Raw genomic sequence first — 24125 nt, 5'->3', positions numbered from 1 at the left:
AAGGATTTTATCTTATTACTTCTTTTAGGTTTACCTTCATATAAAAATAAACTTTTCCAATAAATCTGCCATCTCTCAACTTCTCACTACAAACTTAGGAAAACAGGAAACTTACCCAGGCTCCCCACCCCCCACTTCCTGCTGTTTGTTATAAAACCCTTTTCCACAGTCCATCATAGTTATGGAGTTACTTTTCTCCATAAAGAAAAAGGCTTTACTTTTCCTAAGTTGTAAACTATGGCATATATTTTAGGCAACCATAACTGCTTCAGATATTTCACCTTATTATATATTTCCATAGTTTTAGTGATCACTGCCAGATCGTGCCATTTTGTTAGTTCAATTTTTTTTAACTCCATCAATTGCTCATTTTCACCAGTTTGCTTTCTCAAGGTGTCAGCCCCTGCATCCAGGGACTTTTGCAGATGCCTGTTGAGTTCCTATATGCTTGGAAGATGATCAGGCTGTTATGACATTCCTGGATCATGCCACTTCTCACCCCATAAGCCTCCCTTGACATTTCTGCATTGTTGTCTGGCATTATGTAATGAGCTATAAAAGTTGGAGTGCAGTGAATAGTTTTTTCCTTTTACAGGATTTTTATTTTCCCTTAATGTTCAGGAGATTTGTCAAGATACAAACCATCTCTTACACCTAAGGAGATTATCCTCCTAAATCCCTAACTCATTAGTTTCTCATTCTCAACAAATCATGGAGCTGGCCATTTTCATATTCCCATTTTAAAAATTGGAAATCATCCTGAGAAACTTGAACAACTCACACAGCCATGAAGGAATGGAGGTAAAGTTGGTGTCGGGCCGTCTCTTACACCCTCTTTGCCCGTGGGGATGGAAATGATTCTCCTGAAAAACTTCAACAACTTTTTCACTTCAGAAAATGTCTTCTCTGTATCTCTGAATATTTTCAATCTGTCTACCATTTCTTCTTCTCTATTTCACAGACACCATGTGCATGTGTTGCTTTGGAGGTAAATAAGTTCCATTGTTTACATCACCATTTTGACTGCCACTGAGCTTCTCAGTGACAATCTGTGATTATCACGATTCTCTTTTCCAGACGCAGTTCTGATTTTCAACTGGAATTTGCTGTTTTCTCCACCCACTCAATTATGTTTATTTCTTTTCATGGGACATTTTATTTCATGTGATATATAATAATTGTGCAGGTTATTGGGTACAGCCCAGTATTTTGACACAAGTGTACAACATGCGATGAACCTATCAGGATAATTCCCCTGTCCCTCATCTCAAACATTTATGGTTTCTTTTTGTTGGGAGCATTCCATACCCTCTCTTATTGATATTTTGAAATATATGATAACTTATTATTGGCTCTGGTCACCCAACTGTGCTGTAGACGGTAGAATACTCTCCACTTTATTTTTGAGCCTTTCTTTATCCTCTTACCCCACTTTGTTTCCTAGCCACTGTAAGTAATCATTATTTCACTCTCTGTTTCTCTGGAATAAACTTTTTTAACTTCTGCATATGAATGAGATCACACAGTATTTGTCTTTCTGTGCATGGCTTATCCCACTTAATATAATGTTCTCCCTTTCCCTCGTGCTGAAGATGACATTTCACTTTTTAGGACCGTGTACTATTCTGTTGCATTGGTACATTTTCAGTGGGTATCTAGGTTGGTTCTATAACTTAGTTATTGTGAAAAATGTTCAGATAAGCATGGAAGTAATGATATTTCTTATGCATACTTTATTAATTTTAGATTTTATTATGTGATATTTAGTTCTCTCTACTTTTGGAAATTTTTTAATGACTTTATATTTTATATTTTAATTTATAATTCGCTTATCATCCTAATTGTACTTGTTGCTTTCTATGTTTTGAGAAAGCATTTTGTTAGAATATTCATTCTGTTACTTGATGTACATGTTCTTCTAGGAGAAATTTTTTTTCATTTTACATGCTACCTTATTCATTTTCCCTCCTCCTTCTCTTTTTATTTACCTTCATGGATTTTTTATTAAAGTGCTCACTTCAGATTGGCTTTCTTTTTAATTTTGTTCCAATCTTGACGGCTGTGCGGACCCTTCCTTTGTCTACAGACAGAACACACAGACTCCTCTTTGTTCCTGTGTGCGTGTGACCTCCCCTAGAGGTTTGATTTGAGGACTGGAGACTCCTGGTGTTTGTTTGTTTATGTTTCTGTTTTCTTAAGAAGCCTCAGCTGTGCTTGTGATTATTTTGATTTCTGCATATTTCCTATTTAAATTTGCATAATTTTATTGTCATAATTGGGTTTATTCTGGATAGTTCAGGGTGTATTATTCTTATGTGGACAGGGAAATTACATTTCTATTGGATTGTTCCGCCAATATGCACAAGGCCTGACAGATGCATCAGCTTCACCCTGTCGTTTCTGGAGGTACTGCTAACGGCACTGCCGGGGAAATGAGGGAAATTTATTGTATTAACAGAGAGCTACGGGAAACAAGACCATACAGAGTTCTTCCTTCCACACTAATCCTGTCCTCATTCAAATCCCATCAAGAATTTTGTCTTAATTTGTTTCTTATCGTTGAAAGTAATCAGCTGTGACAACTCACTGTTTTTCTCTTGCCTCTTCTATATTTAGGGAAAACTGATAAGTTTTAAGTTTCTTCTCACTTTGCAAATTTTTCCACTTATTATTTTTGGAAGTCTTTTAATGGGGATGTAGAATTTCATAAAATTGAACAAAGTGGGCAATCAAGGAGAATTTGTCAGAACTTTCCTATCGATGCCTCCTAACATCCCCTATAGCTTTTGAGCAGGAAAGATTTGCATATTACTTCTAGGTTCTTTTGTCTCTGTTTCTGGACTGTCTTCTTCAGCTGAATGACAATAAGTTATGCCCCATCTATTTTGTGTATTCTTGGAGAAATTATTTTTTAAATATATTTGCACACTAATTGTTATTTTATTAGACTTAGAGTAAGGAGTTTTGTGATTCTGCTTTGTATCACAATATGTTCCCAAGATTCTCTGAGATTTTGTATACTTCTTCTGGAGATATTTCATTTAGTTATGATTTTTACTTTTGCACATTTAAATATATCCACTAAATATAGTTTACTGACTCTTCCACTTTATAACATAGCTATTCTGTGTACTTTTCTAGACGGCCATCTTCTTCCAAATTTGCTGAGTATGTACTTGAATATGATGTTTTCTAGCCTAATCTTGCTTCTTTATATTTTTAAAATTTCCATGTCCCAGTTATCTATTGCTGCACACAAGTTAACCCACACTTCACAATTTAAAATACTAATATCATATGATTTTTCTCCCATTTCTGCTGGATGATGAGGCCCACCCTAGTGAGTTTTACTTAAAGCTCCTCTTTTTGGTATGATGGGCAGTGTACAAGCCCTGGATCATCTGGAACTTTTCCAGGTTATATTTCCACTTGGGTTGGAAAAACTATAACTGCTGGGCTTGCTGGAGCATCTCTTCCCCAACATTAGTTACGGAGGAGCTGTGCAGCTTTTCCAGTGTGGCAACTCTGAGAGCAGTGCTGCTGAGTTTCAGGAGCCCAGTAAATGGGCTCCACCACTTGTTAGGGGAATAGAAAATTCTATAAGTATATGGAGCCCTGAACCAATTGGTGTGGCCATTTGTAGAAAAAGCAACAATCTGTCAAAGGTGGCCCTCTGTGTACAACAATCTAATTTCCCTGCATGAGGGGTACACCAAACCTTACCCTCCAAACCAGCTCTGGGCGTGATCAGGCCCCTGCATGCAGTTCCTGAACCACTGCTCCATGAAAATGGCCCTCCGTGATCTGAAGACCTCTGGTATAAAAAGAGAAACATTATCCCCTTCTTCCCCTCTCTACAGCCCACAAAGAAAATGTAGAACAAGCATAAAATAACCTTGATGAATAATCCCATCAAGCAGCAGGTTAGGGTGATGCAGATAGAAGTTTCTGGTCTACAGCATTTGTGAAATCCAGCTTGGCATTGTTTTTCTAAGCAGCTCATTGAGGTACAGTTGATATACAAAGAACTGCACATATTTAATGTACATAATATGGTGCATTTATGTTGATGCAAATACCAGCAATACTATCATTGCCATCAAGATCATAGGTGTATCAAACATTTCCCCAAATTGTTCTGTGTTCATTTATGGTGTCTGTGTATGTGTGTGTACGCACACTTAACATGAGATCTACCCTCTTGACAACTTTTAAACCACAAAAAACCTTGCTGTTAATTAGAAGCACAATATTTTTCAGTAGACTCCCAGAGGTTGTTTATCTAACATAATTGGAATCTTAAACCTATTGAACAATTCCCTATTTTGCCCACTCCTAAACCATGGCAAGCACTATTGTGTTCTTCACATCTATGAGCTTGTTTTTATGCTGTATTTTTTCTTTGTGACTGAATTATTTCCACTTAACACAATGCCCTCCAGATTCCCCCCTACTGTGACAGGGGGCAAGAATTCTTTCTTTTTAAAGCCAAATACTATTTCACTGCACTGTGTCAGTCAGTTTTCTGTTGCTGTGACAAAATACCTGAAATGAACAAATACCTAAAATAAACTGGAACCTCTACAAACTGTAAGCTAAATAAACCTTTCCTCCTTTAACTTTAGATAGTGGGTATTTTGTCTCAGGAGTGAGAGAAAAGTAACTAACACATCTGTCCATTCATTCATTGAGGGTTACTTAGGCTATTTTCATGCTTGGGCTATTATAAATTATGTTACAATTAAAATGGATGTGGAGATATCTTTTTAAGGTCTTGATTTCAATTCCTTTGAATATAGACCCAGAAGTAGGATTACTACATTATATGACAGTTTCCTTTTGGATGTTTAATGAATTTCCATACTGTTTCCTATAGGGCTGCACCAGTTTGCATTGCCAATAACAGTGTACCAATTTTCCAATTTCTCCACATCTTTGCCTATACTCACTCTATTTTGTTAACAGCAAGCTTAATGGGTATATGGTGATATTCAATCATGATTTGATTTTCATTTCCTAGAAATTTCTAATTTCAAATCTAGAGTAATAAAGACAATATGAGAGGGACATAAAGATAGATATGTAGAACAATGGGACCAATTACTTTACCACAAAGTAAATCCATGCATGTAGGGAGCAATGGTTTAGGTCTGAAGCATCCTTCCCCTAAAGGTGCATGGGTTAAAGGGCTTGGGCTTTTGTTGATGGCATTTTGGAGAGAAGCTTTGGCAGGTGAGGTCTACAGGAGGAATGTTGGGTCATAGGAAGCATGCTCCTGAGAGGGACACCAACTCCATCTCCTTCTTCTCTCTTGCTTTGCTTCAGTTTCCATAAGGTGAGCATGCATCCTGCCACCTGCTCCTGCCATGATGTCCTGTGCCCTCAAGCCCCAAAGCAACAGGGCTAAGTTGGCATGCACTGACACCTTTGAAAGCCTGAGCCAAAAATAAAACCTCTCCATCTTTTAAATTGGTTGTCTCAGGTGTTTTATCACAGTGATAGAAAGCAGACTAATACAGTGATTTGGTTTCTGACAATAGTACTAAGAATACACAGTGGTATAATACCTGGGTTTATGATAGTAACTGATTTTACAATTTTGGGGACAATGGCTCTATTTATGTATGTGTGGGGCAGATAGTCCTGGTTGTTTGTCACCCACTGCATAGTGTGCATAAGGAAGCAAAATTCTGCCAAACACTTCTTGTTTGTGAACCAAATTATGGGCAAACAGAAGTGTTCATGAACAGAAGTGTTACTATACAATGAGAAGAGGATGATTACTTCAATAAACAATGTCAGGAAAATTGGGTATCCATGTGCAAAAAAGCAAATTAATAAAATTACAACCCTACCTTAGACCATGTTCAAAAATCACCACAAAATGGTTCAAAGACACAAGTATAGTTTTACTGAAATTATTGAACTTCTAAAATAAAAAGGAGAGAGAAAAATACAGAGAAAAAGAATGTTAGCATTTGACTTGGCAATAATCTCTTTTTCATTTTTTTAGACAGGGTCTTGTTATGTAGTTCAGTGTGGCCTTGAACTTACTATGTAGTCCAGGCTGGCTTCGAACTTATGGCAATCTTCCTGTCTCACCCACCTGAGTGCTAGTATTAAAGGTGTGAAGGCATGCACCACTGTGCTTGGTGGCAATAATTTCTTGAATGTGACACAATGCTTAGGCAACAAAGGGAATACTAGAAGAGATAAAGTGTCAAACTAAAAAGGTACTATTTAGCAAAGGGAACAATCAACAAAATAAAAGGCAGTCTATGCATTGAAGAAAATATATGCAAACCACATATGTGATAAAGAGTTAATTTTCAACATTTATATAGAAATTCTACAACCTGATTAAAAAAACAAACAAACAAAAAAACCAAACAAGCAATAAAAATATGGCCAAGGGACTCTTTCCTGACCATCTCCTTAGAGCTCATCAAGCTCCCCATAACTGTCAAGGCTTTTCCAATGCTTGCTTTAGCTTGGAGTCTGAAAGTCCCTTAGTCTCAAAGTGGCCACCACAGTAGCTAAGACTTGAGAATAACAGCATCTCACGTACAGTGCCAAAATATGTTCTAGTGATCTCTTGCTGTCTTTGGCAGTTAATCTTAAATACATCAACTTTTGGGCTCAAGAAAGTCCCAAGGGATTAGGAAAGTACATTTAGGAGTGCATCTGTGTAGGTCATAGAGGCTATATCCTGTACCTTCCCCTTCCTGTCTGGCCCTGCTCCCCTCCTCCACTTCCAGGCCACCATGAACTAAGCAATCTTGCTCCACCACACCCTTCCACCATGATGTTCCTACATTGATCCCAGCAAAGCATGGACTGAATATCCTTAAAATGTAAGCCAAATTAACCCTCTTCTCCTTTAAATTGTGGGTATTGGGTAAAGTGTCCCAGTGGCAGGAAGCTGGCTAGTACACTGCTCAACAAATCACGCCCACTTTAGTAGCCCTAGACAGCAGCCTTCCTATCTCTACCACTCCTCACATCTCTGTAGCTTGGGTGGACTAGGTGGAAAATTGCTCACCAATATCTATTATGGAGGTGAAATTCCATGTGCCTGGAGCTCCTGCTTGCTCCCTTACCTATGTGGTGACAATAGAGAAAAATCTGTTGTCTTAATTAATTTTTGTTGCTGGGATAAATATCCAATACCCACAAGTTAAAGGAGAAAAAGTTTATTTCAGCTCACCATTTGTAGATGTTTCAGTCCACTGTGGGCTGGCTTCAAGGCAGCGAAGCATGGCAGAGAGACATCACAGAGGAGAAACAGTCCATGACAGGGCAGGCAGGAGACAGCAAAGCCTGCTTTGCAACTGGTTGGTGCTACCCACACCCATGGTGCATCTCCCATTATCCTTACCCAGAACTATGCCAAACTGATTTAGTCATAACACATCCTTAATCCATATACACACACCCTAGATCCAGCCACCTCTGAAAAGCTTCATCTATGAACATACAAGGCTTTGGGGGAACTTCCATATACAAGCCATAACATCTGTATTCTGGGTGGAAATGTTGGACCCCTGACTACATGGTTTCTCCAAGTGGCCCTTCCAACATGGCCAATTCAAGTTAGCTTCAGAATGAGGCAAACAGACACAGAGAGGCAAAGCCTCTGCCACTTTTTGAGCTTAGCTTCAAAAGTTGTTGCCACTTCTACCACCCTCTTGAGCCACTGGTCTTGACCCTCCCAAGACTTAAGGTGCAGATAACCATGACATCAAAATTCTGGATGATTATGGATGATTCTGGAGACTATAACCTGCCATATTGAGATCGACTTATCACTTTAGGCATCCGAGTTCACTAGTGTGAGCAGAGAGAGGATGGAGATGGGGAAGACCCATTGCATCCTGTCATCAGACACAGGGATGAGTTTGAGAACCTCCCAGGATGGGGTCAGGATCTCCATGGATGAGGTCACAGCTGTAAGGACTATGCAAATTTCTAATGTTTTGTGCCTTCCCCTGTTGAGTTTCCCCTATAGTTCTTCAGGAGCAATGAGGAAGTGTGTTAGCTTCAGATGGATTCCATTTTGTGGCATTTATAGAGACAGCTCCTCAAAGAAAATCACAGGGGTGTTTGCAGAGTCTAAGTCTGGGTCTGCAGTAAAAGACCCCATGGAGGAAGTGGATGGCCTAGAAACAGGGTGGTGACTCATGGGCCAGCCTCTTCCTTCCTGCTGTAAGAATGTCACAGTAACCCTGCAAGGTCATTCAGCCTTATCTGTGAAGCCATTGTGGCTTCCATGGTTTGATTAACCTGATACAGCTGTAAAGCAGGAAACTAGGACACAGAACCACACAAGTCTATCTCTAGAGTTTGCAATTTTTCACTGCAGTGCTCAGGTGACTGGCAAGACCACAGGACTTCTCACTCTATAGGGAGATGGTACTGATCTTCTCTCTGAGAACAAGGGAGCAAGTCAAAAATACTCAGACGTGCTTGCTGAGGAGAATTGCCTCCATCTCCCTCCTTTCCTGTAACACTAACAGACTAATCTATAAAGACCTTTGCAAAAATTGTCCTGTGAACATGAGAAGGTAGTTTTGTTGTTGATTACTTCACTTAAAAGTTAGGAAAACACGAATATTTATTAAAAGAGATGAATGATAATTGTCCATCAATTGCTTTTCTTGTCCCCACATTATGCTAGATACTTCAAGTTCCTTATTTAAAAATTTATAGGGGCCGGGGATTTAGCTCAGCGGCAAAAGCGTTTGCCTGGCAAGCGCAAGGTCGTAAGTTCGGTTCCCGGTACCGGAGAAAAACAAAAAACAAAACAAACAAAAAAATAAATAAATAAAAATTTATAGAGTCTCTTTAGGATGGTAGCTGTGAGATACATAAGTCTCCAAAGATGTAAGAGTCTTGCCAATGTCACATACACAGTAAGTAGGAGACCAAGATGGGAGATCAATGTGTAACTGGATATTTGCTGAGAAATGTTCTAGCTTGTATCTAGATGTTGTCTCAAAGCCTCATGCAAGCATAGGTGGGGCTTTGGGAAGGTGATTGGATCAGAGGTGTGCAATACTCACATTGGACTGGTCCACTGATGAGTTTATAGCAAATTATGATGTTGGCAGGTAAAGCCTGGTAGCAGTAGGTGGGTCACTGGGGGAGTGGCCTAAAGGGTCTATCTCCCTCTTCCTCCTCTGACCCTACTCTGCTTTCTGATGGCCATGCCATGAGCTGTTTGTCTTCTGCCAGGCCCTTCTGCTATGCTGTTCTGCCTTGGAACCAACCAAGTATGAACTGAAACCTCTATAAACTGTGTGCCAAAGTAAACTTTCACCTCAGAGTTGTAGGTGTTGAGTATTGTGCCTCAGTGATGAAAAAGTAATTAAGCCAAGAAGATGCTAAAGAAGAGGGCCAACTCTCTTATGGTGCAGGGAAACACTGGACCAGCCTGAGCCTTAAGAATTCACTTGCTATAAGATGTTTAAGAACACCATAGCCTTGGTCAGAATGGTTTTAAAATGTATTTATGGAACTGTGATTGTGGCATGCTTGTAAGACATTTATGTAAGTTTGTCAGTTAGTGATATAGGCACACCCATCCAGATTTTGTACATCAATTGCTTGAAGACAAAGAATTATTTAATGTTAATGTTATTGTATGTAAATGGGTACTCCAAGCTAAGTGCTTTATATCTTGGATATCAATCTTCCCAATGTGGCTTGTGCTAGCTTTTTGACACTATGACAGAATATCTGAGAATCAGCTTAAAAGGAGAAGAGGTTTATTCTGGCTTAGGATTTCAGAAGGTTCAGTCCTTGGTTGTTGGCCCTGTTGCTTTGGGAAGCACAGTATATCATGGTGGGAGTATAAATCAGAGGCTGCTCACCTCTCGGTGATCAAGAAACCAAGACAGAGACAGGAAAGAGCTAGAGTCCCAATATCCTTTTTAAGGCGGCACCTCCAATGGCCTCACTTCCTCCCACAAGGCCCCACCTCCTAGAGGGCCTGCCATCTCTCCATAGGCTGAAGACCAATTCTTTATCACATGGGCTGTTGAGGTCATTCCCAAACCATGACATCATTTGCACTCAGTGGAAGTAAGGACTAAGGATCAGGGAAGTTAAATTGCCTCCATCTCACCAAGCTTGCTCAGTTAATTTCTGAGGATCTGGAATTAAGAGGCTAGTTTGATTCTCTCTGAGGTCAGTGCTCCTTCTGCTGTACTATGATTCCTTTGAGTAAAGCTATTTGTCTTTGTCACTTTCTTGTTGCTGGGACAAAATACTTACCACTCACAACTTAAAGAGGATAGATTCATTTTGCTTTGTGGGGTTTTTTTAGAGGATTTAGTCTATAGACAGCTGGTTCCAAAGTAGGTACATCATGGCAGAGGGGCCTGGCAAAAGAAAGACACAACTCATGGTGGCTAGGAAGTGGACAGAGAGAAGGGATGAGCTGGAAACAAGGATACATCCTTCCAGGCCATACCTCAGGACTCCTATGCATTGGACTCCACCTCCTAACATCACCTTTAGCTCTGAATTCATCAATGTGTGACAAGTACAGCACCCCCGTGATCTCATGACCTTCCCAAAACATCTCCTCCAAATGTGTAGGGCTTCCAGAGGATGTTCTAGATCTAAGCCATAACAGCATTCAGGATTTATAAGGGGCAGTACCCACTTCATGGCTTGGGTTTCCCTTCTTGGCCTGGAAGATTCTATCGAGAAACTGATTTGCTTTTACTCTTGCTGCTTCCTCCCGCTGTATGACTCAAGCTTTTCAGCCTACTTGCCCTTCAAGCCCTTCATGAGGGAATCTGGGCTGGAGAGAGTTCAAACACAGTTAAAAGAGCCCCCTCACCCCTTTCTATTTTTGCATTTATTTTTAACTACATGTTTTTCTGACAGCAACCCTGTTTGTCCTGACTTGAGTCTGGTGCTATGAGTCACTGGGGAGATAGAATATGCTGATTGCTGAACCAGGTTATAATTTTTTCCTCTTCTATGACTCATTCTCTTCAACACTCTCTAATTTATGATAAAAATCAGTAAGATGTGAACACAGAGTTTCTAATGGGCTGTTTTACTTTTGTGACACTGGGGACTGAACCCAGGGCTTTTGTACTGGGCTTTATCCCTAGCCACCATCCCCCTTTAAATTTTTTTAAAATTTTGAGTCAAAGTCTCACTAAGTTGCTAAGATATCCAGGCTTGGCACTAACTAGTGATCTTTCTGTCTCAGCCTCCTGAGTGCTGAAATTACAGGTGTGTGCCACCACGCCTGGCTGGGATTCTCCTCCTCCTCTTCTTCACCTTCTTTTCTTTCTCCTTCTGTTCTATAGTTATTCCACTTTAGTGCAAAACCACTAAGGGTCTTTATTTATGTTTCCCCTTCTTGACTCTGAAAATCAACATTTCTTCCATTCTTCTCCAATACACTTGTTTTCAATTTTTATGAGATGGTTTGAATTAAGCACTGCATTATTTTTCAAAGATATGATGACTCCCATCCCCATCCCCCAAAAGCAAAACTTTCACAGAATTCAGAATAAATGGTGAAGACGTCCAGGAAGAATATTTGCCTGGTGAGTACATGAACTAAATGCCCTGGACAGACTTCTCTTACCTAGAGGTGTTCAAGCAGCGTTCACAGTCTGAGTGATATTTAAGATGAGCTTTGAAGTATAGGTAAGAGTTCATGGATAAAGAAGACAGAAAAAGGAATTCCAGTTAGCTGAACTGTGTGTGAAGCTATGAGGAGATGTGAGGAAGGCAGGTTTGAGGAGCGGCCAGGGGGTTGGTGTGGTTATGGCTCATAGTTCTAGGCAATGACAGGAAGAGCTGTGCTTAGTGGCAACATAGGCTGAGATTACTGCACATTTACTGCCACAATTTTCAACTCCCCTCCAGAAGGGCAAGAAGAAGTTCCTGAGAACTCTGAGCCCATGTTTCTTCTGAGAAAGTCTATGCAAGACAACAAACGAATGTTGATGTTTTGGCCAGAGTCTTGTTTACTTTTTCATGGCTGAGGCAAAATAGCTGATATGCAAAGTTAGTAGGGGCAGAGTTTATTTCAGCTCACTGTCTGTAGAGATTTCAAGGCTCCAAGGCAGGGTGACATGGCAAAGAGGGGCCACAGAGAGGAAACAGTCCATGGTAGAACAGGGAGGAGACAGTGAGCAGCAAGCAGCAAACCTGTCTTTCCCTTTTATCCCAGCCAGTCTATAAGCCTTTTGGGTGGTGCCACCCACAACTAGGGTGGGGCTTCTGCCTTCCATAAACCCATTCAGCCACACCCAGAACTATGCTAATTCCAATCACTGGACTAATTTAGTATCACATACTCTTGATCCCAGTATCACATATTCTAGGTCCAAAAAGCCCCACCTATGAACATGAGGCTTTGAGGGAGGCATCTAAATATAAGACACAACAGCCAGCAACATACCCAGCATTATGGAGGAAGTCTTGGATAATACACAGTTTCTTTCCATCCTTTTCCTTATATTGGGCTTTAGTGAAATGACACCAAAGTTTTTCTTTAATGCAAATTTGCCTCTTATTAATATGCATTCCCTATTATTGTCACTGTGTAATAAAGACATAGTACAATGGGCTATGCAACTTTTCGAGATGCCTCACCTTATAAATATTGGGCAGTGGATTTAGCCTCAGATCTATTCAACTTCAAAGCTGTGCTGGGCCCAACAAGCTTCTTTCCTCAAATGCTTAGGTGAATTTTTATAGGGAAAGAAAAGCCATCTAATATTTTTTGATAACTTATTTTGTTGACCTTAGGAATATGTCCAGCAATTTTCCAAATTACCTTTGGCAAAAACAGCTCTATTTTAAAAATACCGACATGCTCCTGTCTGAGTGAAGTAAATTACCTTAACAAGAAAAATGTGCAAGTGGGTGTCATAGTGTACGTCTGTAATCCTAGCACTTAGGAGACTGAGGCAGGAAGATTGTGAGTTCAAGGCCAGCCTGAGCCACAATAAACAAAACAAAATACTACATCCATTGACTAAAATCATAGGTGAAAGTAATCCATGACTAAAATCAGCCAAAAATCATGCCCCAAAATTCAACTCAACCCAAGATGTGATCATTTACAATTTATTATGAATGAAGATTGAAAGGAGAAAAACGTATGCATATGTTTGAAAAATAATATGCAACAAATTCTTAGGCCAATACCTAGTACATAGTGTTTTACTCAATAAATGTTGCCCAATGTTATCATGAGTATATAGCATCATGAATATAGTTATATATAGTTATAGTTATCATGAATATATAGCATATATATAATTCTAAATGTATATAAAAGTATATGATAATTAAAATAAAGTAGGACTCAGAAATGGGTTAATTTCATTTACTCTCTTCGTTTGTCTAGTATTCCCTGATCACCAATATTTTCCTTTTGGGTAGGGGTTTAGATTGTTACAGAACTCACAGTTCAAGAGGAACTCTGAATCAATTGTCCCTTATTAATAGAATGGTGTGACAAAGCTTATAGCCATTGATTACTTCAGCACATGACAATAATTTTGTAAAATTTTCTATACAGTAAAGATAATTGATCTTTGCTTTTGAATAGCTTGTTTTTTACAAATTATTAATACTTCTGAAAAACATGCTTCACCATCCTGATTTCTTATCAGAGATGCTATGGAAATGTTTATGATAGACAAATTTGGAAAAACAAATTTTTTAAAAAAAACCCAATACATTTGTTTATTTAAAGGCTGTAAGATTTCAAGTCATTTTGTATTTTTTATTCAATAATAGTTCTTAAAACCTTGGATTAGACAACATTAATTAGCAGGTTTTCATGATATTTTTGTTGCAATGATGTATGGTGAGCTTCTGATTTTGTCTTTCCCACCAAATCAGCAGGAAATTGAAATATATATATATGTGTGTATATATATATATATATATATATAATTCCATTTCATGTGATTTTCTTCTGAAAAGTAAAGCAAAACCAATGGGTGTTTTAATTGTATAGGGTATACTATGGAGTATATTCTTGGAAGGATAGAACTTTTGCTTCAAATTACCTGCTCCCAATCTTACATGTTTGATGATGGGGAGGATTTCCCACCGATTAGCCTGACTCTCTCTGCACATTTCAAAATCTGTTTCTTCTGTCATCCACGCACATACCTGTGGCCATGGGGTAAATTTATATTGTGAGTCAACTCTGACCTAGCTCCTCAGTTCCATGGCACTGGGTGAGTTAACACAGTGGGTTGTCAGAATATTTCTAGAAGCTACTGTTGTGCCAGGATGGTTAGGTGTAACCAATTTCTCTGGAAGAGACTGTGAAACCTGCAGATTTATTTCAAGAAGCTCAAACCACCTTCCCTGAAGTTCTCAAGTTAGATTCCTAAAATATTAACAGCCACTGCAATACTGCTGAACAGAAAAGCATGTTAGAAAAAAGAATATAGAATGGAAAAAGACTTCAGTCTTATGTGATGTCAGTTAAAATATTTCACTGTTGCAAGTTTTGTAAAGACATATGCCCATCTAAACTCACAGGCAGGCCCCTCTGAACATGTTGGAAGCCGATTATGTGCTTGGAGGGTCCTGAAGCATAGGTTTCACTAAATTCACAGAAAACACTTCCTAGTTTCAGATTTGGAGCTTCTGGAATGTAGGAGACTCATTCACATCTTGCTCAAAGATAGGTTAACAAAGCACACATGTTAATCCCCAGAGCACAACCTTGGATGTGAATTTCTATGAAAAACATATCTTTTGTAGTCATGTAAAGCTGATCAAAGTCTGGCCATAGAAGCAATCTCTGTTCGTGTGATGATTTTGACACTCAAACTGTTGATTGAGGCACTGTGGTCAGTGAAAGGATCCTGGGTCAAGAAGAACAGCTTGTTACTCTGAATTGTCCCACCAGGATGTAGGTAATGCCCCTTCTAGATGTCTTCCTTGTTGTGATGTTATCAAAAGCCAGAGTTGGAAGACATTTTGCCTTCTTTCAGAGAAGCTCAAGGTTTTCACTGTAAATCGGGGCATCCACATATATAGTTAGTTGACTGGGACACTAACTACATATTTGGAGCATTGGAATGAGTAGAAAATGTGCCTCCCTAACGGGCACAGGTTCAATGAAGCCCCAGAGGAATCATTTACTTGGTTGTCATCCTGTCCTAAGTTGAGCTTCCCTGGAGATCTTTCCTACACATTCCTACAATCAGGTTTCCCAGAAAATAAAATATGATCAAGTCATTCCTCTCCCTAAAAACTAGTTGTTCTGATGCACGTTGGAAGTCCCACATCCTTCTGCTGATACGCAGAGCTCTTCATCGTCTGGTTCAGCCTGTAGCAGCATGAGCTCACACCACACTCTTCGCCATCTTCCCCTGTGCCAGAGTGCACCGGAAAAACATAAGCAAGGAGGGATATATCTGTATCTATGCCTATGTCTATCTCCGTCTCTGTAGTGCTTATATCATCTATACCTCTATCTATCTATCTTCTATCTATCATCTATCTGTGTATCTATCATCTATGTATCTATATATCTCTCTCTCTGTCATCTATGTATCTATCACTTATCTATCATCTATCTACCTATGAATCTATTATTAGCATCATTATCATCATCATCATCACCTATGGAGAGATCTGGATTAACTGTACAACACTTTTCCTAGTTTGGGCCAGAATGCTTATTTCTAGCCTTCCTATATGATGGTACTCTGCAGTTGCAGTCGAATGATGGACATTGCCAACTCCCCCAAAATTTCCATCAGTCTCTGTCTAGAGTCTCAAATAGAGGGGATTACACAGGGGCAGAAAGTATCATAAGTGCACAAATAGCAGAAGAAAAGCTGAAGAGCTCTAAGGATGGGAAGCAGGACAGGTCTGACCCAGCCATGGGAACATGCTGGCATCCTGAGCTGGGAGCTGCAGGATACTCCTGCTTCAGAGTTGTTGAGACACTCTCACAGATTGTCCTGACTCTTATGAAGGCTCTGCTTGGATCAGGTTCTTATTTCTAAAAAAGAGTCTCTAATCTCTTGAGTCTACAGTCCCTTTGCCACTCATTGCCAGTTGCATCCAGCCACTTCTACACAGGCAAAAGCACACATTCCCATCCTTGCTTCCCTGCCTGGTGATCTCCAGCCAATGCCTCCTTTTGACACAATTAATGAAGATCCTGCTGGCAAAGGACCTTGGGAAATGTAGTTTGCAGACTTCCAGTTTAATGTGCAGCCACATGAATCTAGGGTTTGCAGGGCCTGCGAAAGCTATTGATCCTGGGGCGTTCTACTGGTGTCTTCACATTTCTCTCCACAGCATCTTTGTCAAAGCAGTAATAAAAGTTTAAATAAGTTAATCTGTTGCCAAGCAACTCACTTTTATATAGGCACACTTCTCGTCACTAAAGGTGGCATTTTTTATTTCTTCAGTGACAAGGTGCTGGCAGACTTTAAGAAATTATACATACACCTACAAAATTGAGATGCTCCTTTGTCTTCTTTTCTAAAAACATGCTGGTTTTATTACCTCAGACAGAGTCTCCTTGAACCTGACAAGTGAATAGTGTGTGTATTTTCAAACCTCCTGTACTTTTAAGGGATGTAGATTGCACTATATATTTTATAGACTTTTCACTTTTCCTTGTTTTGAAAATCAAGTAAATCCTTAAATAAAGCATTCCATTTCTCTTCTTGTTTTTCAGCGTTTTTCTGTTGAATATTAATCAGAGTCCAGAACTGGCATTATTCCTTTAGAAAAGAATGTTCAAAACTCTCTGATGAATCAGAGATGTTTAGATACTGCCATTCCAAACTGACTGGCCTTTCAGTTGTGTGATTTTGTTTTAATCTTCACTTGGAGAAGTTACACAAATGCCCAAATACACACAAGTGTGTATTTTTTCATCTCAACACCATCTTTGTATACATTGAAAGCTAATCATTTATTAATTATTATCAACAGGTCCTGTTCTATTTTACTTTTCATGTGCTCTTCCAGCCCTGTGATGCTTTTCCACATTTTATAATTCTTAGGCTTCACTGTTTCCATCGTACAGATGAAGAAGAGAGAAGCAGAGAAGTTAAGGAACTCGCCAAAGTCACACCAGCCATGCTGGAGACAGAATGGAACCCAGGTGTAGTGATGCCAGGTGGAGATCTGATTATTCTACCAATGGGCCTGAGGTTCTGGAAAAAAAAACACACCACACCTTTGTACTGTCTTTAATATCCATGCACTGAACTAAAACAATCCTATTTTTAACCCTAGTCTATCTCCTGTTTATTATCCATTTTTGCCTAGTTTCTGTATATTTTGATAGTGTATCAAACACTGTATATTTTGAAAGTGATCATTAAAATAGTCACAAACATTTCCCTCTGTTATTTCATTGGTTGGAATGACCATGACTTAGAAGATATGTCAGTGAGAAAGACCACTTTTGGCTAAGTGCATTAGGATTCTCGAATAAAAATTACTAACCTTGCTACATACTAGTACCGTCTACCGCCATCAAGAGAACCACATGCTACTGTATCTTAAAGTAGTGTTGCTGTATTTGTTTCAGTACATTTAAATGCCAGCACCCTAGAGATATTAAAATTTAGCTATTAACTAGCAGAACTCTGAGAAGGAAGTTGCTGAATAGCTTCACACGGTGATAGTGTAAGAAAAGGTGATTGTCAAAGGGAATTAGGATTCAGCTCAAATCCAAGAATATCAAAACCTGTCTTCTCAGACAACATATCATCTTTGGGGGGTGTCATGTCCAAAGAGTGGGAATTCTGAAGCACCCTTTGAAATGTAAAAACCCTAAAATATGTTCTACAGACACAAGTGCTGGGCAGCTGCATTCTGGGCAGAGCAGAAAGCCGCTCTGAGGAAGCTGCAGGCAGGTGTGTAAACCCCTCTCTCATCTTTGTTTCCAGGGTTTGGGGGAGTTCAGCCAGAGGACTTTCTTCTACACAAAATTACCATATGTTTAATCACTCTATATCACATGAAACATGACAGTGCATTGTTAAAATGCAATAACGTCATTTGGGTCAATTATTCACTTAATTTTGTCAGCAGCCTCCTCCCTCTCCTAGCCTGAAACCCATTCAGGTAGCAAGGAAGTCCCTTGGATTCCTCCTCCCCAACCCTACCCTGCCCTGCAGCGCCAGCACAAGTAGAAATCTCATGCAGTGCTATGCAAGGCGCCCAGGCTCCCTGCTTCTCCATTCAGATCAGCTATCTGCATAGAGGAAAAGAGACCAGTACTGACAGAGATCAGATGCGCATTCAGTCTCTTCTAGGGAGATGTCCACCACAAAATGAAGTCAGATCCCCCAGTTGGTTTTTTGTTTGATGGTTCTAGGGATGAAACTCAGGGAGATGGTACCACTGAGCTATTTCCCCAACTCTTTATCTCTTTATTTTTCACTTTTATTATTTTCTTATTTATTTTCTGGTACTAGGGTTTGAACCCAGAGGCTTTTGCACTAAACGTCCTCAGCCTTTTTTCTTAAAAAATATTTACACAGGCTCTTGCTAGATTCTGAGTTTCTCTGGCTGGGCTTGAATGTGGGCTCCTGCTGCCTTAGCCTCCCAGAGTGCTGGGCTGACAGAAATGCACCACAAAACCCTGCTTTTATTTTTTGTATTGAGACAGGGTCTCACTGAATTATCCAGGTTAACCTTGAACTTACTTCCTGCATCAGCCTCCTGAGTAGCTGGTGTGCACCTTCACACCCAGTGGCTCTCACTATATTTTGAGTTCTGCTTCTCTGGGTCCTATGGCTAGCTCTCAATTGGTTCAAGTGTTTCCAACGAGATGGTGAACTGTTGACTTCTCTACACTGTGGTGCCACCTGTGAACTAATCGAGTATTAATTTTATATATTCATTCACTGAATGCTTATAAAAATTCCACACGTGACAAAAGAAGTGATGATTCATAGAATTAAAGAAAAAATAAGCACTTGCCAAAGTTGCATAGCTAGTTAACAGCTGAACTGCGGGTCAGCTCCAGTTCTGTTTGACTTCAACATTCACATGATTTATGCCACAATCTACTATCTTTACCACTCATTGCCTTTGTCTCACTTGTACCTCTTCAGCTGTATTTCTTGGTGGCCCATCCAGACACTCACCCTAGAAGTGCCGAGGGAAGATCTCTGGAGTTCCACTCTAGATACTATTGTCACTCCACATGATTTCCAATGTACCACTGAGAAGTGTGTTAGCTTTTCCATTGCTGGAACACAATACTGACACCTACAATGGGAGGAGAATAGATTTAATTTGGCTCATTGTTTCAGAGGATTCAATGGTGAGCTGGGTCCAAGGCAGGAACATGGCAGAGGGCATGGGGGAGCAAAGCTGCTCAGTTCATGGTGGCCAAGACGCAGAGCACAGAGGAACAGACCAGAGAGGAAGAGGCCAAGGACCAGAACTAGTACCCAAGGTTATCGCTCCATGACACACAGACACACACAGAAGCATAACTGAATAATCCCCCTGGCAGATCCTGTGCCATCAAGTCCACCCTCCATATTAACCACAACAGGTTTACAAAGAGAATCATGTCTGTAAACTCTCATGTGGTTCTTGCACTCGGTGGGTAAGCTTACATTTAATCTGTGGGTAACATGTGATTTCTTCTATCAGTAATAAGAGTTGATCTCTTTACCTTTCTTCGCAAACAAAGACCTATTTATACCATAGTAATTCTTTCTGTTGTGATAAGAAGCAGATTCTCATGGAAAAGAAACTCTTTCAAGAATTAAAATGATCTTTTTAGTCCACTACTATGACCAAGCTTGTTTTGTTTTTCCATTTCTTTGTTACCTCCTTTTTGACTATCTCAGACTATTTCATAGCAAACGTTCTGTAAATGCAAACTTAAAAGTATATTGCAGGCAACTTTCACAGTTGTTTCTAATACTTCCTTCAAACCGAATGGGAATCTGAGCGTAATTCCCAGGTCCACTGAGAACTCTAGACTGCTCGGGGGGACAAGATTCTTGATGTTAGTGGACATTTAATTTGTTTCTACATCTTGGCTATTGCAAAGAATGCTGCCATGAGCATGGGAAAAAGGAAAGATATTTGCTGTTCTTTACATGAACACAGCTAAGAGGCAGAATTTAGGATCTAGATGGCTATACTTCTCCTGGTTATAGAGGCAAATTGCAAGAATTGGCTTGAGTGAAATGGATACCATGTTCCCTCCCTTTAATGGGCCGTGTCATCCAAAGGTGCTGATTATGCTCTGTAACGGAAGCACAATCTGCAGATTATAAGAATGTAGAGTGGGAGAAATAGTCCAGGTCCCTCTGCTTGAGGAGACTTTATCGGCCATATGGAACCACTTTAGGTTACTCAGTCCATGCAACACCGAAATATTTTTAAATTCTGAGTCATGTGTTGTGACATACTAAACCCAGATCCCACAAAACGCTGACTACTCAGTCTCCCGGAATCCAGGCTGAGGACCATCAGAGCGGCTGAGTCTCAGAGCAGAAACAACAGCACTTCATCAGGACTCAAAGTGCCCCCAGGGACAGGAAGGCTGTCAGCTTTTGTTTCTCCATTCTATGTCAGCTCCCCAAATGCTTTTTGCAGTCACCTGGATAATCATGTAATATGCGTGCATTTCTACAGCGCTGCATTTAACAAGAATCATGCAGGCTGCTGGAAAAGCTCGACAAGAGACAGAGAATCGAAGCAAACAGAGCCCAGGGAGATGGCGCTCCCGGGGGACACTGTGCCATCTAACTGGGAAGAGTCCTTGCTGTGCCTGACCCAAGAAGGTTGTCACTTAGGCTACAGAGAGGAGTCTGTGCTCTTGCTGATATTTTTACTTGGGAAAGTATGTCAGCCCCCACAGAGTGGGTTTTTAAAAGATGTTCGTTCCCCTTTGCACCAGCCGTTTGCTCATTCCTGAAATACGGTTCACACCCACGGGCACCCAGCCAGTCTCGGCACCCAGCCAGTGTCTCTGTACCCTTGATATTCTGCTCAGAAGTAGCCCGGGGAGACTCCTTCAGCCTTGCTCGCCTGCTGTGCTCACACTCTCCACATCGCTCCATCAGTGGAGCTGTAATGGCCCTTTCTTATTGATTCCCCTGTTCCTCAAAGCCAGCGCAGTGGCTGGGAAGTAGTACTCTCCCAAAGATCAGGAACTGATTAAAGCTGTAAAAGCACAGATAATCAGAATCGAAGTTATTACTTGCCAGTGGCTTTCTGACGTGTATTATGAATCCATAACAGTTTTTCCCAACTCATTCAGATCTCCCAGGATGACAACTAAAATAGACTCATGTCTAGAGTTTATCAAATCCTCATGAAATTCAGGGTCAAAATTATGGGCCAAACTCAAAATAGTAGATCAAACTGTCACTATCCACCTCAAACAAAATGAAGGTGTGAGCAAGTTTTTTTTTTCAGTTTCTGACACTGTACTTTGGGTTTAACATTATTTTGAAAGATAACACTCTAAAAGAGTGTAAGTAATTTTTTATTTTGTTTTAAGGGCTTATTTTGTTTTAAGGCCTTTGTTCTTAACAGTTAATATTCTTAACATTTCTTGTAATCCCAGCACTCTGGGAGGCTGAGGCAGGAGGATCATAAATTTGAGTCCATCCTGGGCAATTTAGTGATTTAGTGAGACTCTGTCTTAAAATTTGTTTTAAAAAAGTGCTGGAGATATACTTCAGTGAAAAAGCCCTGGACTCAACTCCTAGTATTAAAAAAATAATAAAGAATAGAATAAATACCCAAGAAGTTGTAGTTTAAGTTGTAGGCTCTGTTGTTTACCAACCCAGAAATTAAATTTGGATATATAGTTGGTTTTTAATTATAAGCACAAATTGTTAAGAGCTTATATTTTGTTTGACAAATATATTAACATTAGTAAAAATATGGAATTATTTAAGATTATCATTAAGACCTGAAAAGCTAGTTTAACGTTCTTTAGATCTCTGTGATGTCCATATTTTTATGTTTTTCTTTCCTTGTTTGTCTGGTATGTAGGTGACTCTCAGGTGTGTGTGTGTGTGTGTGTGTGTGTGTGTGTGTGTGTGTTAATCACAAGTCTACCTGTTGGCCTGAACCCTGTACCTGCATATATATAATTGTCTGGTGGACACCTATATATGCCTATGCCACAGCTGCTCAAACTCAACACATAAAACTCCATTCTTTGAATCCTCCCAGAATTTTCACAATCAAACCTTCATCTCTGTTTTGTGGTCAGCAGCTACCTAGTCTCTATCCCATACATTTGGAGACATCTCGAGTTTCCCTGTCTTTTCAAAAGTGTAATGTCATTATATCCTCATAAATGGCTTCTTTATTTATGGCCACCTACACTTAGGGACACGTTGTATTCAATTTCCAGCATGATTAAAAGCATCACTGGCCATTTGTGCCCCAGCTTAAGCAATAAATAAGAGAAGGCAGGGATCCCTGTGGCTTGTAGTGGGAAGAGGGCGAAAATCCATGATGGGAAACTGAGGGGCAGCGGAAGGGAAATATGGAGGGCATGTGTGCTTGGGACCTGAAATCCTCTAAGGTGACCCGTGTGGAGAGGGTCCAGTTACCCCAGAAAGCAGAGAGGTGGGGAGCTCCTCTGTGCAGGGACAGGAAGAACTGGCCAATCAGGACCAGAGACTTGAAGGAAAGTGCTGCCCAAGGGCACCAGGCAATCCTGCACATTCCAGCACGGCACACATGCTGACAGCTGTGGCTCTTCTGCCCCCTAGGACACAATCCTCACACCACCTGTCACGTCCAGAGCATCTTCCATCCCAAATGTAGCCAATACCCATAAACACTGGTCATTCACTTTGCATCTTGATGGAATGTAATGGTACCAAACAGACTCAAAAAGTCAAGATATTTCTAAAAGAGTTTAGTGTGGAACATTTTATTTATAATAAAATCATTAAACCATTATTGCTGCAACCCACCTCCTCATTCTCCAAGAAGCAAAAATACCTGTAACTGCCACTCAGACTTGTAGAGTCATTTACAGTTTACTGAGAAGTTTCATGTGCCTTGGTTCCATACACTCTTCTCAGAAAAAGGGTCTCAGGTGATCATTTCCATCTTGTAGAAGTTCCAAAAGGAAATGGATGATCCCAGAAAGCCAACATTTTGGCCAGTGTTAGCTATAATGCTAAGAGAAGTTCTGACTTTGCGCAATTCTTCAATGGATCCAACTTGCTACCTCTAAATATTTACGGGGTATATCTGGAGTTTTGCTTATTATCGTTTGTCTTTTTGAATTTTTTTCCTAGAACATCTATTGTTTTCAACTTCAATTCCTCAAGACAGAATTGTTGGGTTTATAAAAACCTGGATCAAAGGGAGGGCCTCCAGCACACGGGGAGCCACAGGCGGGGAGAGCCGGTCTTCTGGCTGGCTGGCTTCCTGCCTCGTAGGCCCCTGGAAGGAGGGCCCCCATCGCACGTGGAGCCACAGGTGGGCAGTGCTGGTTTTCTGACCGATGGCTCACTCCCTGCCTCGTAGGCCCCTGGAGGGAGGGCCTCTGGTGCTTGGGGAGCCACTGGCGGGGAATGCCGGTCTTCCAGCTGCCTGGCTTCCTACCTCATAGGCCCCTGGGGGGGAGGGCTCCCCGGCACATGGCTCCCTGGCATAAGGGGAGCCACAGACAGGGAGTGCCAGTCTTCTGACTGGCGGCTCACTCCCTGCCTTGTAGGCTCCCGGAGGAAGGGCCCCTGGCGCATGGGGAGCCACAGGTGGGGAGCGTCGGTCTTCCAGCTGGCTAGCTTCCTGCCTCATAGGCCCTTGGAGGGAGGCCCCCCAGAGGGAGGGCCCCCGGTGCACGGGGAGCCATGCGGCAGCGAGCGCTGTTGCACGCCAGCCCTTAGGCCAGCCACCGCCACTCAATTGAGAACTATCACAGAGAAACAATGACACAATTGGCCCACCATGCACTGGCTGCAGATGCCCACCCATGGATGTATGTGAATCATTCAAACATGGAAAAACCCCTGGGAATACATGCCATACAATGGGCCACTCTTGCTCCTGCCATTGAGAACCAGAAAGGTCCAGAGTCAGCGGAGGAGTAGCTGCTGAACAAGGACTCAGAGAACATGAGAATGTAG

Source organism: Chinchilla lanigera, unplaced genomic scaffold (genome assembly GCF_000276665.1).
Source record: "Chinchilla lanigera isolate Chin_1 unplaced genomic scaffold, ChiLan1.0 scaffold00086, whole genome shotgun sequence".
Taxonomy (NCBI): domain Eukaryota; kingdom Metazoa; phylum Chordata; class Mammalia; order Rodentia; family Chinchillidae; genus Chinchilla; species Chinchilla lanigera.
This window is presented reverse-complemented; position numbering follows the sequence as displayed.